The 12,356-nt window shown below is 42.2% G+C and overlaps 1 protein-coding gene across 1 annotated transcript in view; it reads left to right on the top strand.

Annotated features, from left to right (window-relative positions):
• Positions 1-6,370: 6,370 nt before the first annotated feature.
• lpar1 (lysophosphatidic acid receptor 1) overlaps positions 6,371-12,356 on the top strand; it is a 72,082-nt gene continuing 66,096 nt past the window's right edge. Inside the window, exon 1 of the mRNA XM_079524613.1 lies at positions 6,371-6,727. The gene's annotated coding sequence lies outside the window, so the exon portion shown is untranslated. The remainder of the gene's footprint in view (positions 6,728-12,356) is intronic.

Raw genomic sequence — 12,356 nt, forward strand, 5'->3', positions numbered from 1 at the left:
TGCTTTTGGGAAATGTCACAAGCACATGGTAGACCTTTGTTGCATGATTGGAGCTTTCATATTTCCAGTAGTTTTAACCACAGTCTATATACTATAAGGTTATTTGCAGCAAACTAATCGATACACATGTGTAATTGTTCAGGATTTTACAGTATAGTATAGTAGTGGTTAAGATCAGCTCACATACCCCTGATGCCCTGGGGTTCATTCTCACCGCAGACTTCCTCCTCCGCCTCCCCTGGACTGTACGTCTCCCTCTCAGCGTCCCAAATGTCTGTCTCGATAGAGAAAAAACAAAAGGGTGAGTACTGCCCTGTCATCTTTAAAAGCAAAACAAAACAAAACAAAACAAAACAAATACAGTGAAGAAGTTCAACAAGGAGTTACTCTTCCTGAGGCAAGTGGAAACATCTCACATCCCTAAAAGAAAAGACCAATTCAGCACATATGACGGATACTGCACCCAGTTTATCCTGGAGTATGTCTCCCCTAGTTGACACAGTTCTCTGACACAAGCACCACTGCTGGATCAGATGTAGCCTATCATAACATGCTAATATGGCTAATAATGCTGTATTATTAGTCATACCAATACAAGGTTGTGTCAGCAAAAAAAGACGCAGAACCAATAGACAAATAGAGGCGTCCCAGGGTCTGTACTCACTGGGAATTACCAGGGTGGATGGACGGACCAATAAGGGCCTTAGATGGTTTATCACACATGTGATGTTATGGCTGTATTCTTTAGATTTGCAGCAAATCAGAAAAAACTTTTAAACATTTTCTGATCATTGAGGAGATTATGAAAGGCCTTTTTTTTTACTTTATTACTTTAAATAGGACTACAAGGGCAATATATTAGCTTATAGCATTAGCTTATAGCAATAAGCACACAATATACGGCAACCACCGATACAATATTTATTCAGCTGAGTACGGGTACCCTCCACAAGCTCAACACATTCTTCGCTTTATTCATGTACACATTCACACACCGACGGCATGCAGAGGAAATCATGCAAGGCATCGACCTTCTCGTTGGGAGAAGTTAGGAGTTTAGTGTCTGGCGCAAGGACAGGGTGGCAGTGGCTCAGGAGGAGGTAGGTCTTGGTCCCGGCACCTCCTGGCAAAGTGTTGTAGTGTAGGCCTACTTGAGCAAGACACTGAACTCCTAACTGCTCCCGGTGATTGATTGATTGAATACTTTATTGGCAGAAATATAATCAGTACAGGGTACAGTCAAACAGAAATATCATCATCATTTTTCGACCGCGGTCGAGATCATGGATTTCACAATAACACGCCAGACTTCCCGGTCCTTCATTCCCTAGCGATGACATCAGGAAACGACAGTTTTCTACCTCTGGTCTGCTTTGAGGCAGGACTCCAGAGAAGAATGGAAGATATAACCTCATTGTCAGCTCTGTAGCAGTGGCCGGCAAACTGTGTTCTTCTGGATCGGACTAGTGAAGAAACACGGGGAAGGTTGCCGTATATTAGATTAGTCGATGGGTGGCTCTTCCAAGACAGATTTTGCGCTCTCATTAGGAGGCGGGTGTAAGTGCCATCCAACCGTTTCTCTAGTTTCTTTGAAAGTGTCCATGTATCGGAGCCATAGTAGAATCGGCTCAACGGTCGTCCTAAATATTTTTACTTTTAACATCTTACTAAACTGGGATGACCAGATCGTATGCATGTCATTGCAGGCTGACCAGGCCATACCCTTCCTAGTTTGAAAGTCCTTTTGGGAAGAAGATATATATGAACCCAAATACAAAGTCAGTGTCGGTTAGGTTAGGTTAGGTCGGTTAGGTTAGCAGGATGACGAGAGCTTCTCCTAGGGTTTAGTTGGTAGCCTTATCATTGATAGTATCAACTGACATACGAAGAACATAATCAACAACAATAATAAATAGAAACGGGGCAAGTGTGTCGCCTTGGAGAATGCCAGCATGGATGGGGAATGATGGTGTTTCTCCGTCAGGAGTAAGAAATGATCAGTACAGGGTACAGTCAAACACACTTCCAAAGGGATCACCGAAAAAGGTCCTTGCGGTCTTGTTTCCATTCAGGTCCTGGGTATTCAATTCATAATCATGACATGACAAATAAACAACAAATTCAAATCATCATAAAAGGTAAAAAAAAAATAACAAATATGTACAGGTTGTGGAACAAAGAAGAGGGTTATAAGGAGGTGGGGTAGTCACTAGACTAAGGGGGGGGTAATCATTTACTCTCCCTTTGGCATGCTGAAAGGTGGATTTTCAGGCCTGTTTTAAAGGACGCCAGGGATTTGCATTTGTTGAGGGATGGAGTCAGGGCATTCCACACTTGGGTGGCAGTGCTTTAGAAGGAGAATTCACCCATGTTTGTTTTGAAAATGGGTGGTACCAGATCGTTGTTCTCGCTTCCTACAGATTGAGCAGGTTGGTGCTTTGCATGGTTTCCTCCGCCATTGGTGTGTGAATGTAAAGTACATTGTAATGTAAAGCTCTTTGGAGTAAAGCGCTATATAAAATGCAGTCCAGTCCAATTTACTTTGAAACTAACGCAGAGGGATCTAGGGATCAAACTGGGAACCTTCTGATTCCCTAGCAGCGGCTTCTCTACCTCCTGAACCACGGCTGCACCAACAAGTGGTGCAAATTTGTGATACGCTGTGAAATTGTATATGGACTATTTTCACATTTGCGCTAAGCTAGAGTCAATAGCATCCAGTTTGCAATGAATTACTGTAGTCTGGCTGCTGAATGGTCAGTTGGTGGTTTGTACACAGACAACTGCAGGATTATTACCTCAATAGTAATAAAGATCTGCCCAAACTTAATCTCGTCTTCTAAGCCTATAGATGACATTTGAACCATAAAGGTTTATACTAACCAACATTTCTGGGTCTAACATGGGACTTTATGGGGGCTTCCAGTAGACTATAGGTCATGCTATGCCCTTGCATGACGTGATGTGGGGAAATACTTCCTCGAGAGATTTGGCAAAACATTTACTTTATAGACTTTGTAGACAGTAGACAGTAACCTTGTACAGAGATATGGTGACGTTCACTGTCACCAGAGAAAAACAAAACAAACAGGCTATCAATGCCATTGACAAAGACATAACACTATCAGTGCTAATATATTCGCCTATACCAGAGGTTTTCAACTGGTGGTCCATGGGCCACTCGTGGTCGGTGAAGGTATTGCATGTGGTCCCTGGCAGCTATCCCGCCTCTAGCTGCTGCTGATTGGCCAGGCCGTTTTGTGGCCGGGCATCAAGTCTGCCTGAGAGTTCCCAGATGGGAGCAAGAGGGGGGAACCCAGTGTACTCTCTGCTGCCCCATCTGGCGGAGTCAGGTTACCTGACACCTGCTATCGAACCAGACCACAAAACAACAAGGAGGTGCAGCCTTTGCGCTTAAAGGCAGGCCCACTATATCTATCTATCTATCTATAAACATGAGGTACCTTAGCATGTTAATTATTATTAAATATTTCCAATCACGTTAAAATATGAACTAATATAACTAGGCTTATATTAAAATAATACACGTTAAAAACGGAAGCTTTGTGTAATGATTGTGCGATGCCCATGCATTTTGTAATGTAGGAAATTGAAGATTTGTTTTTATCGACCATGCACTAGTTGGTGCACTAAATGACCTGGTGATGTATGATGAGTGATGACACATCAATGTTGTCAGCGTGGGAAGTCGGATATCAATAACTTCTACAGAAAAGGGAATTAGAATTTAGGAAAGTGCAGGCCTACTGTTTTGACTGGTTGAGTCACCATTATAATCACATATAATCCCATATAATCACACTGCACTGGTTGTGTTCAGAATTGATTTTAAATCACTAAACGGCCTGGCACCTGTGTGTATATTTCTGACCTCTTGTCCCCTCACATATACCTTCCCGTAATATCAGCAGACAAAGTTTTACTTGACCCCCCAACACAAAGCTGGTGATGGAAGGTGACAGGGCATTCGCTGCTAGGGCTCCACTGCTGTGGAACCAACTCCCATTGGAAATTAGACAGACCACTTCAGTGTCCACTTTTAAAAGACTTTTAAAAACTCATTATTATAGAAAGGCTTTTAATGAGTTTTTATGAACATTTAGTTTCTGCAATTAGTGCAAATGCCTAATTTTTTATTTGGGTCTGAGAGGCTTAAGTGTCATCAAATGATGGTCAGTGGCTCAAATCCTTAAGACCCGGATCAATTTCTACTTGCAAAAAAGAGATTTCAACCTTACTACTACTTTGTACTACTAGGACTTATGTTAAAATGTTATGCACATTTATAATAATTATTAAAATAATAATAATAAATTCATAATTTACATTTGGTGGATATCTTTCACAATAATACATGATACATGTTCTAGACATTCTAATGATCACACAAATATATGTATTACATGCATTTTAGTTACTTTTATCAGGGTTAAAGATTAAAGGTCATAGGTCAATTTTGATTAGAAATTGCACTGAGTCCAGAGATTTTGAAGTTGTGTAAATTTGTGCCTCTGTGGGGGGTATTTATATGCAAATATCATGACCAATGGCATTGCAAGACTAATCATCAATGATGATGTTTAGGTGAAAAAAGAATAGAAAGAAATAATAATAATTAAGTGATTAATTACAATAAAAATGTTACCGAGAAGCATCGTTGGGTCTTACCGGGTTAAAACAGTGGGCCTTGATATGAAAAAGGTTGAAAACCACTGATATAACATTCACCATAAGTTACATAGAGTTTATTACATGCCAGAAAAACTTCATAAAATGAACAGCGAGGTGTCTTTTCTCTGCTGGAGGTGCAAAAAGCAGAGGGACTTTCATCCATACTGTATGCTCTGGTCATGCAGTGTTGTGTCATCATTTTGGCACACAGTTGTAAATGTCATCTAGCTTGCGGGTTTCTTCCCCACTCCCTTCGCCTATGCCTTTTGGCTCTGGCGGGGGGTGGTTGGAACAGACACCACACGTAATACATTGACCTATAGCCTTTCTAGCAGCAAAGACTTGTGTCGCAACACATTGGAAGTCTTCTATTCCTCCGATTATTTCATTGGCTAAATTAACTATCCAGCTATACGCCCCTCTAGATAAAATTAATTACAACATTAAGGATAGACAGCAGGACTTTTGGAAAGCCTGGCAAACCCACATGGATTATTTTGAACAATAAAGACAAATATGCACTGGGAATTGAATGTTTAACAATTGAGCTGTCAGAATGTTGCACTAAATGCACTAAATAGTCATAGTTATTGGGAGACTTTCCACAGAATTACAAGGCTATACAGTCCAGGTCTAGCTACTCTAAGATGTCAGTTTAACTTGGTGTAAAGTGGATGTGTCTATCAGCAGCACTGCAACATGACACTGGACCTTGACCAAGTTAACTGTAGTAGATAAAATTGAGTTTGCATTTAATGCAAACTATGTCATAAGGAGACACAGGTGTGTGTGTGTGTGTGTGTGTGTGTGTGTGTGTGTGTGTGTGTGTGTGTGTGTGTGTGTGTGTGTGTGTGTGTGTGTACATGTGTGTGTGTGTGTGTGTGTGTGTGTGTGTGTGTGTGTGTGTGTGTGTGTGTGTGTGTGTGTGTGTGTGTGTGTGTGTGTGTGTGTGTGTGTGTGTGTGTGTGTGGAGGGGGGGGGGGGGGGTCCCTACTAATTGTTGCCACAAAAATGTCCATCTACGTTGTTCAGGGGTTTGTGGGCCTAGTATATCATATAGCTTAGCACTCCTCTCCTCTCCTGCTGCCATGGTGGCTGGTTTACTACAAACACCTACCAAAGTGTTCACAGATGGCGTAAAGCTGGCAGTCTGGCAGACATAGCTGCTCCAGGCAAATACTTTCCCATAACCTGAGAGAACTTTCATATGAGAAGGAGGGAGTCTTTTCCCTGCGATGGCAGACGAGAGGAAATATTTCCCGTGTATTCTCTGGAAGGTTAATTGGTTAAGAATACAATGTGTCTTTGAGACCCTCTATCTGTCTTATTCTTTTTCTCCCTCTCTTTCCCTTTCCTTGCCCCCTCCACCCATTCTCTCTCTCTTCCTGTCTCTCTCCTCTTAACAAGTTACTGAAAAATGTGTTTCCAATTACGCACCGAGGGGAAAAACGAACAACCTCTCCTCTCGTCTTGGCGCGCGCGCGTGCACTGACTGTGCGATCGTTTGTATGTATGTGTAAGCGTGTGTGCGCGCGTGTGACGTCATGCGCAGACAAAGGTCCTCTCCTGTGGAGTGTGTGTGGCAGTCGGATCGGAGCGAGAGCCTGGCGGAGCAGAGAGAGAGAGAGAGAGAGAGAGAGAGAGAGAGAGAGAGAGAGAGAGAGAGAGAGAGAGAGAGAGAGAGAGAGAGACACCGAGGGACCGGAGCTGACACATCAGGGCTAATTCCATCTGGACTGGAGGAGAGAGAGAGAGAGAGAGAGAGAGAGAGAGGGTGAGAACGAGAGGTACGCGGATCAAACACTGTGCGTTGCTATACGGACGTAAAATGAAAAGTTTACCAGCCAGTGACTTGGATTTGGAGATTGACAGTAACCCGTCTCTGACACTGCTGTTGCAGAATCTCTAAGGACCGTTTGAGCAACATTTTTTTGTACGCACCGAGAATCAACATTTCTTTTGGACATTCGGGCAGGGACCAGTCTAGGAGTTTATCTCAACTACCTATACCACTCTCACTGGAAAGAAAGACACTGTAAGTATAGCAAATATTACATTGCTTTATGAATGAACATTAATGTGCATAGTGTATCGCATTAAAGCAAAGGAATCCATATGCTTTACCCGCGAAATGTTTTTTAAAAATGCATGCATAGCATAGGTTATAAGTCTAAATGTAGGCTACCTGCCACGTAGACGTGGCAAGAATGCATTCAGTACAGATAAAGGCTTTGATAGCATTAACAGATGCCCGAAATTGCTCGGTGTGCGCACCGTTATTTGGCTGGGAAGGCGGTTGTGCGCCTGCATGGAGGGGGACGCGGCTGGAAGGAAGGACTTGTTGCGCCAAAGGGATGGGATTATTGGGAAGCTTTATCAAACTCTACGATTTGGAACAATATTTTTGGAAGGAAACGGCCGCGAAAAACATGCAGCAATCGGGTCGATCTGACAGTAAAAAAAAAAAGAGGGGAAAAAAAGAGACTTGACATCTGTCTTGATTTTCCACGCTGATCTGCATTCAGGGAATGTGTTCGGATTTGTGTGTGTTCTTTTGGATGGAACTCTTACATCAATTTCTGTCTCTCTGTCTACCGCTCTATTCCTTCAAAATTGATAACTTATAGGCATCGAAAATAAACTAAACTAATAATACGACGAATAGTCGAATACTAAAAATAAAATAAGTCATTATAGCAGCTAGGCCTACTACTGCTTATCTTCCAGTGGGACACGTCGGACACGCGCCAGTGTAGTAGTGACCTATAGAGTAGGCTACTATAAAACATGAGGGCAGCAGACTGAATATTGATAGTCGGCAAACATCTCTAGCAGCGCTGGCCTCCTCCCAAAGTATACGCCTTGGTGCTGGCTACCTCCGGCCAGGACTCAATACACCGCGGTGTGCCTTGGACCCAAGCCTCGAAGTTCAACAACAACCTCATGAACTGACTTCACTCCTCACTGAACTCTCTTAAGGCGATGACGTTGGCAAAAGTGGAAACGCATAGCTTAAAAAAAGTGGCTCACATAAATATGAACTTTAGAGAGCAATACCATGTGATGTGATCGAGAGAATGTTTAGTCTGGTGATACATGAGGACCGTTTTAACTTTTAAGCATCTTACAGGAGGATGGGGAGGGAGATGCTGCAGATAACAGGGGGGATTCAGACATCTGGGTGGATGAGAGACAGGGCGAGTATTGTATTGCGAGGTGGCCCCTGTTATCGCACAACTTAGGCCTACTTTCCATCCTTTGCAGTCTGTTGTTTATCTTGCTTATTAACCACTTAAACCACCAGGTTCCCCCAGGGCTATAGGTCCTCTCCTTTTCCCTCTACACCAAATCTCTTCGCAACGTGTCACCTTGCAATGTGTTGAGAGAATGTGTAGATCGGGCTATTTTCACCAAAGTTTGTCCCAGATTAGGGACACGAGGGTTCATGATTCAAAGTTGATGACGATGAATGGTTTTTATTTGTCTCGTGGCTCTAAAAGTAGGCTAAAAAACCCCAAGGTGCCCAACAGTAATCAAGATGCCCTCTATACCTCCACACGCTTAGCAGAACTTAGGAATTCACAGAACAGTGGATAGCTTGCATACCTTAATGGACCAACAAAAGCAGTAAGCTTGGAGATATACTTTACAACCACTATTACATGACATGATTGCAGCTCTGCTGCGAGCACTGCGATTTATGTCTGAGAATGAAATTCCCGTAAAGAGAGAAGGGAAGGATATTGAGAATAGTTTTTGTCTAATCTACATTTCAGGGAAGTCTCAGGTGACCTCCCGGCTCCCGCAGTGAATGAAGCTTATTACTATGTCCCTATTTTTTTTATTTTATTGCATATTATCAATCCAGCATTAGAGCTTGACCATCAGGTTGAGTGTGAAGACACGGAGGCATTCTTTCCACAACAAAAAAAAAAAAACCCAACCCTGTACACTTTAAATTAGACATTACTCTTCACCAACAATTCAAAGATTATGAATGGCTACGCTACGGAGTCTGAGAAACGTCATGAAAGGCACGACAGTACAGCTCACAAGGTAGACTGGCCTCTTGATTGATCACCAGCTATTTACTATATCCAAAGGAAAAGCTTTTCTCCAGAGTTACTGGTCAGTGCCTACTTTACAGATTGATGGAACCTCTCTGCTGTCATTCCCTGACGAAGACCTTACGAGGTCGAAACGTTGGTTTACGAAAGAAAAGGCTGCACACTCATCGTGGCCACGTTGTGGGCCACGATGTAAAACGATTATTTAAAAAGGACATCTCAGGACGATTTATGTCCTTAACGGACATAAATCAACATTAAAGAATCTGTTGTATAGACAGCATCTCCATGGCTACACATCATGCATAGACTCAGTAGGTACTAAAGTACTTGGAAGTACTGGAAGCTCATGTGTGTGCGCACGTACATGCAGTGTGTGTGTGTGAGTGTGTGTGTGTGTGTGTGTGTTGTGTGTGTGTGTGTATATATGAGGGGGCTTTTGATGCTGTAGCATTAGGCCAATTAGGCCACTGACTCAAGCTTTTATATTCTTTTATACTTTTCTAGATAAACTTCCATCATTCAGAAATCCAAACGCTGGAAATATATTTGGTAATTATTAACAAGATCTCCTCCCCACCATCCAAACAACGGCTAATGGTGCAGGCTATTCCTTAAGTACTCGCACAATAACAATATCAACCCTATTTTATACCACAAGGCCTGTAGTAAATCTCTTCATACCCATCTTAAAGTCAGGGGTTATATGGAGGGTTTGGCAACATAGCCAGTGGCATTGGACACAAATTTCTCCACAATTATTTGGAAACATATTTTGTATCTTCTCCCATGACCCATTTTTTGTCCCTATACTCAGCCATTGCAAAACACTAAACCAGGCTGAGACAGACCAGATAGACTGTGGGGGGCCTGGTGGCCTGCCTGGAGCATTTGTTCTTCAACATTCCCAGTGAGGGAAAGTAAACGAAGAAATTAAATCTCTCCTTTTAATACAACAGCTCGTTAAAGCGTATCTTACGACTCCAGTCAGACGGAGACCTACCACAATAGAAGTCTGACGTGGAATGACTGAGCAGAATATTAACAGTGGTTACGACAAATGTACCACCATGTTGGAAGGAGGACAGCTTTTTGACCACTTCCCACTTAATGAAACAAGGAAAATGCCTAAATCATGACTGGTAGTGGGCACAGAATGCTATAGAACAGTGATTCGCAACCTTTTTAATTGCAAGGACCTCCAGTTTCATAAACATTAAGCAAATCTTTTATTATTATATTATTATTTTTTAAATCTTGATACCCCAATGTATTCTGTGAAATCCTCAAGTGTTAATTTAACTCTTAGACTGTTCAAATGGAACATTGACCCGATACAGGTCCATTTGGTTCCATTTGTACACTCTTACAGACCTTTAAGCCATTAATCACCCCACATTGAGAACCACTGCTATAAATAGAAGGGTACCACCAGGGAACTGAAGGTGATGATATTGCACTCTCTTTGTGTTGTCATTCCTCCAGCGTGGTGGTGGGGTGTCCCTTGTAAACAATGGTAACCTCTCTCCAAACATTCCGTGACAGGCCTATTATTAGGGTCATGACCCATTTTGGGCCCCGATTCATAGTTTACAAAACCAGAGGGCTGATTCACATACTTTGAAATACTGTAGGTGTAATGCAAGTCCCCCTCCTTCTGGTGGACCTTATTTCAGAAGAAATATGTATAAATAACAGTTACCATCGGCTAGGCAACGGCGAGAGACGGAACATTTTTGGATCCAGTTTGAATTGTGCCATGAATAACACATACTGTATGTTTGCCACTGTATTGATTTTTATTAATTCAATAAAGTCAGTTTGCCATGAAAGTGTTGCAGTATGAGACTGTGGAAATATGCAATTCACAAGTCTACACAACCAGGTCACATCAGACGTCACATCAGGTGCTTTTGAATCAGGGGCAGAGACAAGTGACATGCCACTTTAATACAGCTCTATGGATGCAGACACCTCTCTCTCCAACCCGCACAGTGCACATTTTAAATTATCATGAAACCACCAAGTTATAAAAAAAAAAAAAAAAAACTAAACCCAGCAAAACACCAAGACCAACATGCTTCTCAAGGTGTGAGAATCAGTGAACGATATCAGATTCCTTCAATATTTGTATACTGTTTGTATAAAGGTCAGTTAAAACATCCTGGGGTTTACAAGTTTAAACACTTTATCATATCAACTTTTATACCAACACTAATATTACTGTTATGTGGGCTGCAAAACAGATAAACCCAGGTGCAGATCGAGACAGACAAGGAGACAGGAATAGTGCATCTGATCTCTGAAATCACGCCTCAACAAAACACAGTAGTATACTACCACTTCCACACTGCCAGATTAGACTCTGCTGCATGTCAGTTTGCTTCACTACACATTTTGTACCAGTATTGCTATTCTTATTTATTTTGTCTATTCTCCAGTATTCATCACGCCCAGGGACGTGCACACATAGACATCAAAGGGGGCTTGAGCCCCTGCCCTTTTACCTGTTAAACAACTGCCCTTTCCAGACCATGAATGCAGCATTTACTACGGTGAAAGAGATGCAAAAATGCCACTCCTTTCCATGCCATTCTGGAAGGCAGCATTCAGGAGAATTGCTTTTTTCATGTGGTCAGCGCTGCTGCTGTCCGACTCTGTCCTGGAGCCCGGACGATATACAGTATCTTTATTCTACTTTTTTTCGATATCGATATCGGCAATTATGCAGCCGATGTGTCCCGATTTTTAACCACTTTCAACCTGGTGTCCATATTTTGGGCTTATAGGCGAAAAGTTTTCAAAAGTGTTCAAAAACGTTCAAAACTAGCTAGCTGTTCTACAAGGCAAGCGCACTTAATGTGTCACGTTCAAAGCGCCACACTGTGACATTGTGCTTCTCTAGGCTATTCTAGGAAAATTCTTATCCTAAAAATGTGTTTTTCAAATTGATTAGAAAATGTTGTCCCCTCTTTGACATTCCGTTTCTCTCCAAAGTTGAATGTTGCCACCACTGTTAGAGCAGCCATAAACTACACAGGTTCATCAATGTTCTGGGCATCTTTATAAAGTTCGTGTTAGTAAAAAGCAGGTAAAAGAGTAACGTATGTCGGCTCGGTATGTAAGCTGTGACCATGAGACCCGTTTCTGAATTAGTCTATAGCCTGCAGCCCATATCTCCCTCTTGAGCTGCAAAGCAATAGGCAATAAGCAAATACTTATCACCCACCTTATTCCTGTCCCCACTTCCGTGTCTGCACCTGGGGGGTCACCTGGTCAATTACACAGCATTTTGCTGTGTGGTCTTTCTAATATCTTTAAATATATATTATGTTTATTGTTTTTAAACAAAATTATATGGACAAGACATAGTAGGCCTATGCCTTTTTTGTTTTAAATTCTTTGTCCAGGTATAATTCCACCGCGCATCAGGTCCGTTGCGTCACAGGGGCAGGACACAGCAGCAAATGGGAGGAAGAATTCACCAGAGCGCCTCGGACAGTTTAATGCATTTTTATTCATATCAAGTCATAACAAGCAGAGGCTAAGGTGGCTAAGGTGGCATTTCAAACAGGTGAGTAACCGGGGCAAGTCCAT

The sequence above is a fragment of the Electrona antarctica genome (assembly GCF_951216825.1).
Source record: "Electrona antarctica genome assembly, chromosome: 16".
Taxonomy (NCBI): Eukaryota; Metazoa; Chordata; class Actinopteri; order Myctophiformes; family Myctophidae; genus Electrona; species Electrona antarctica.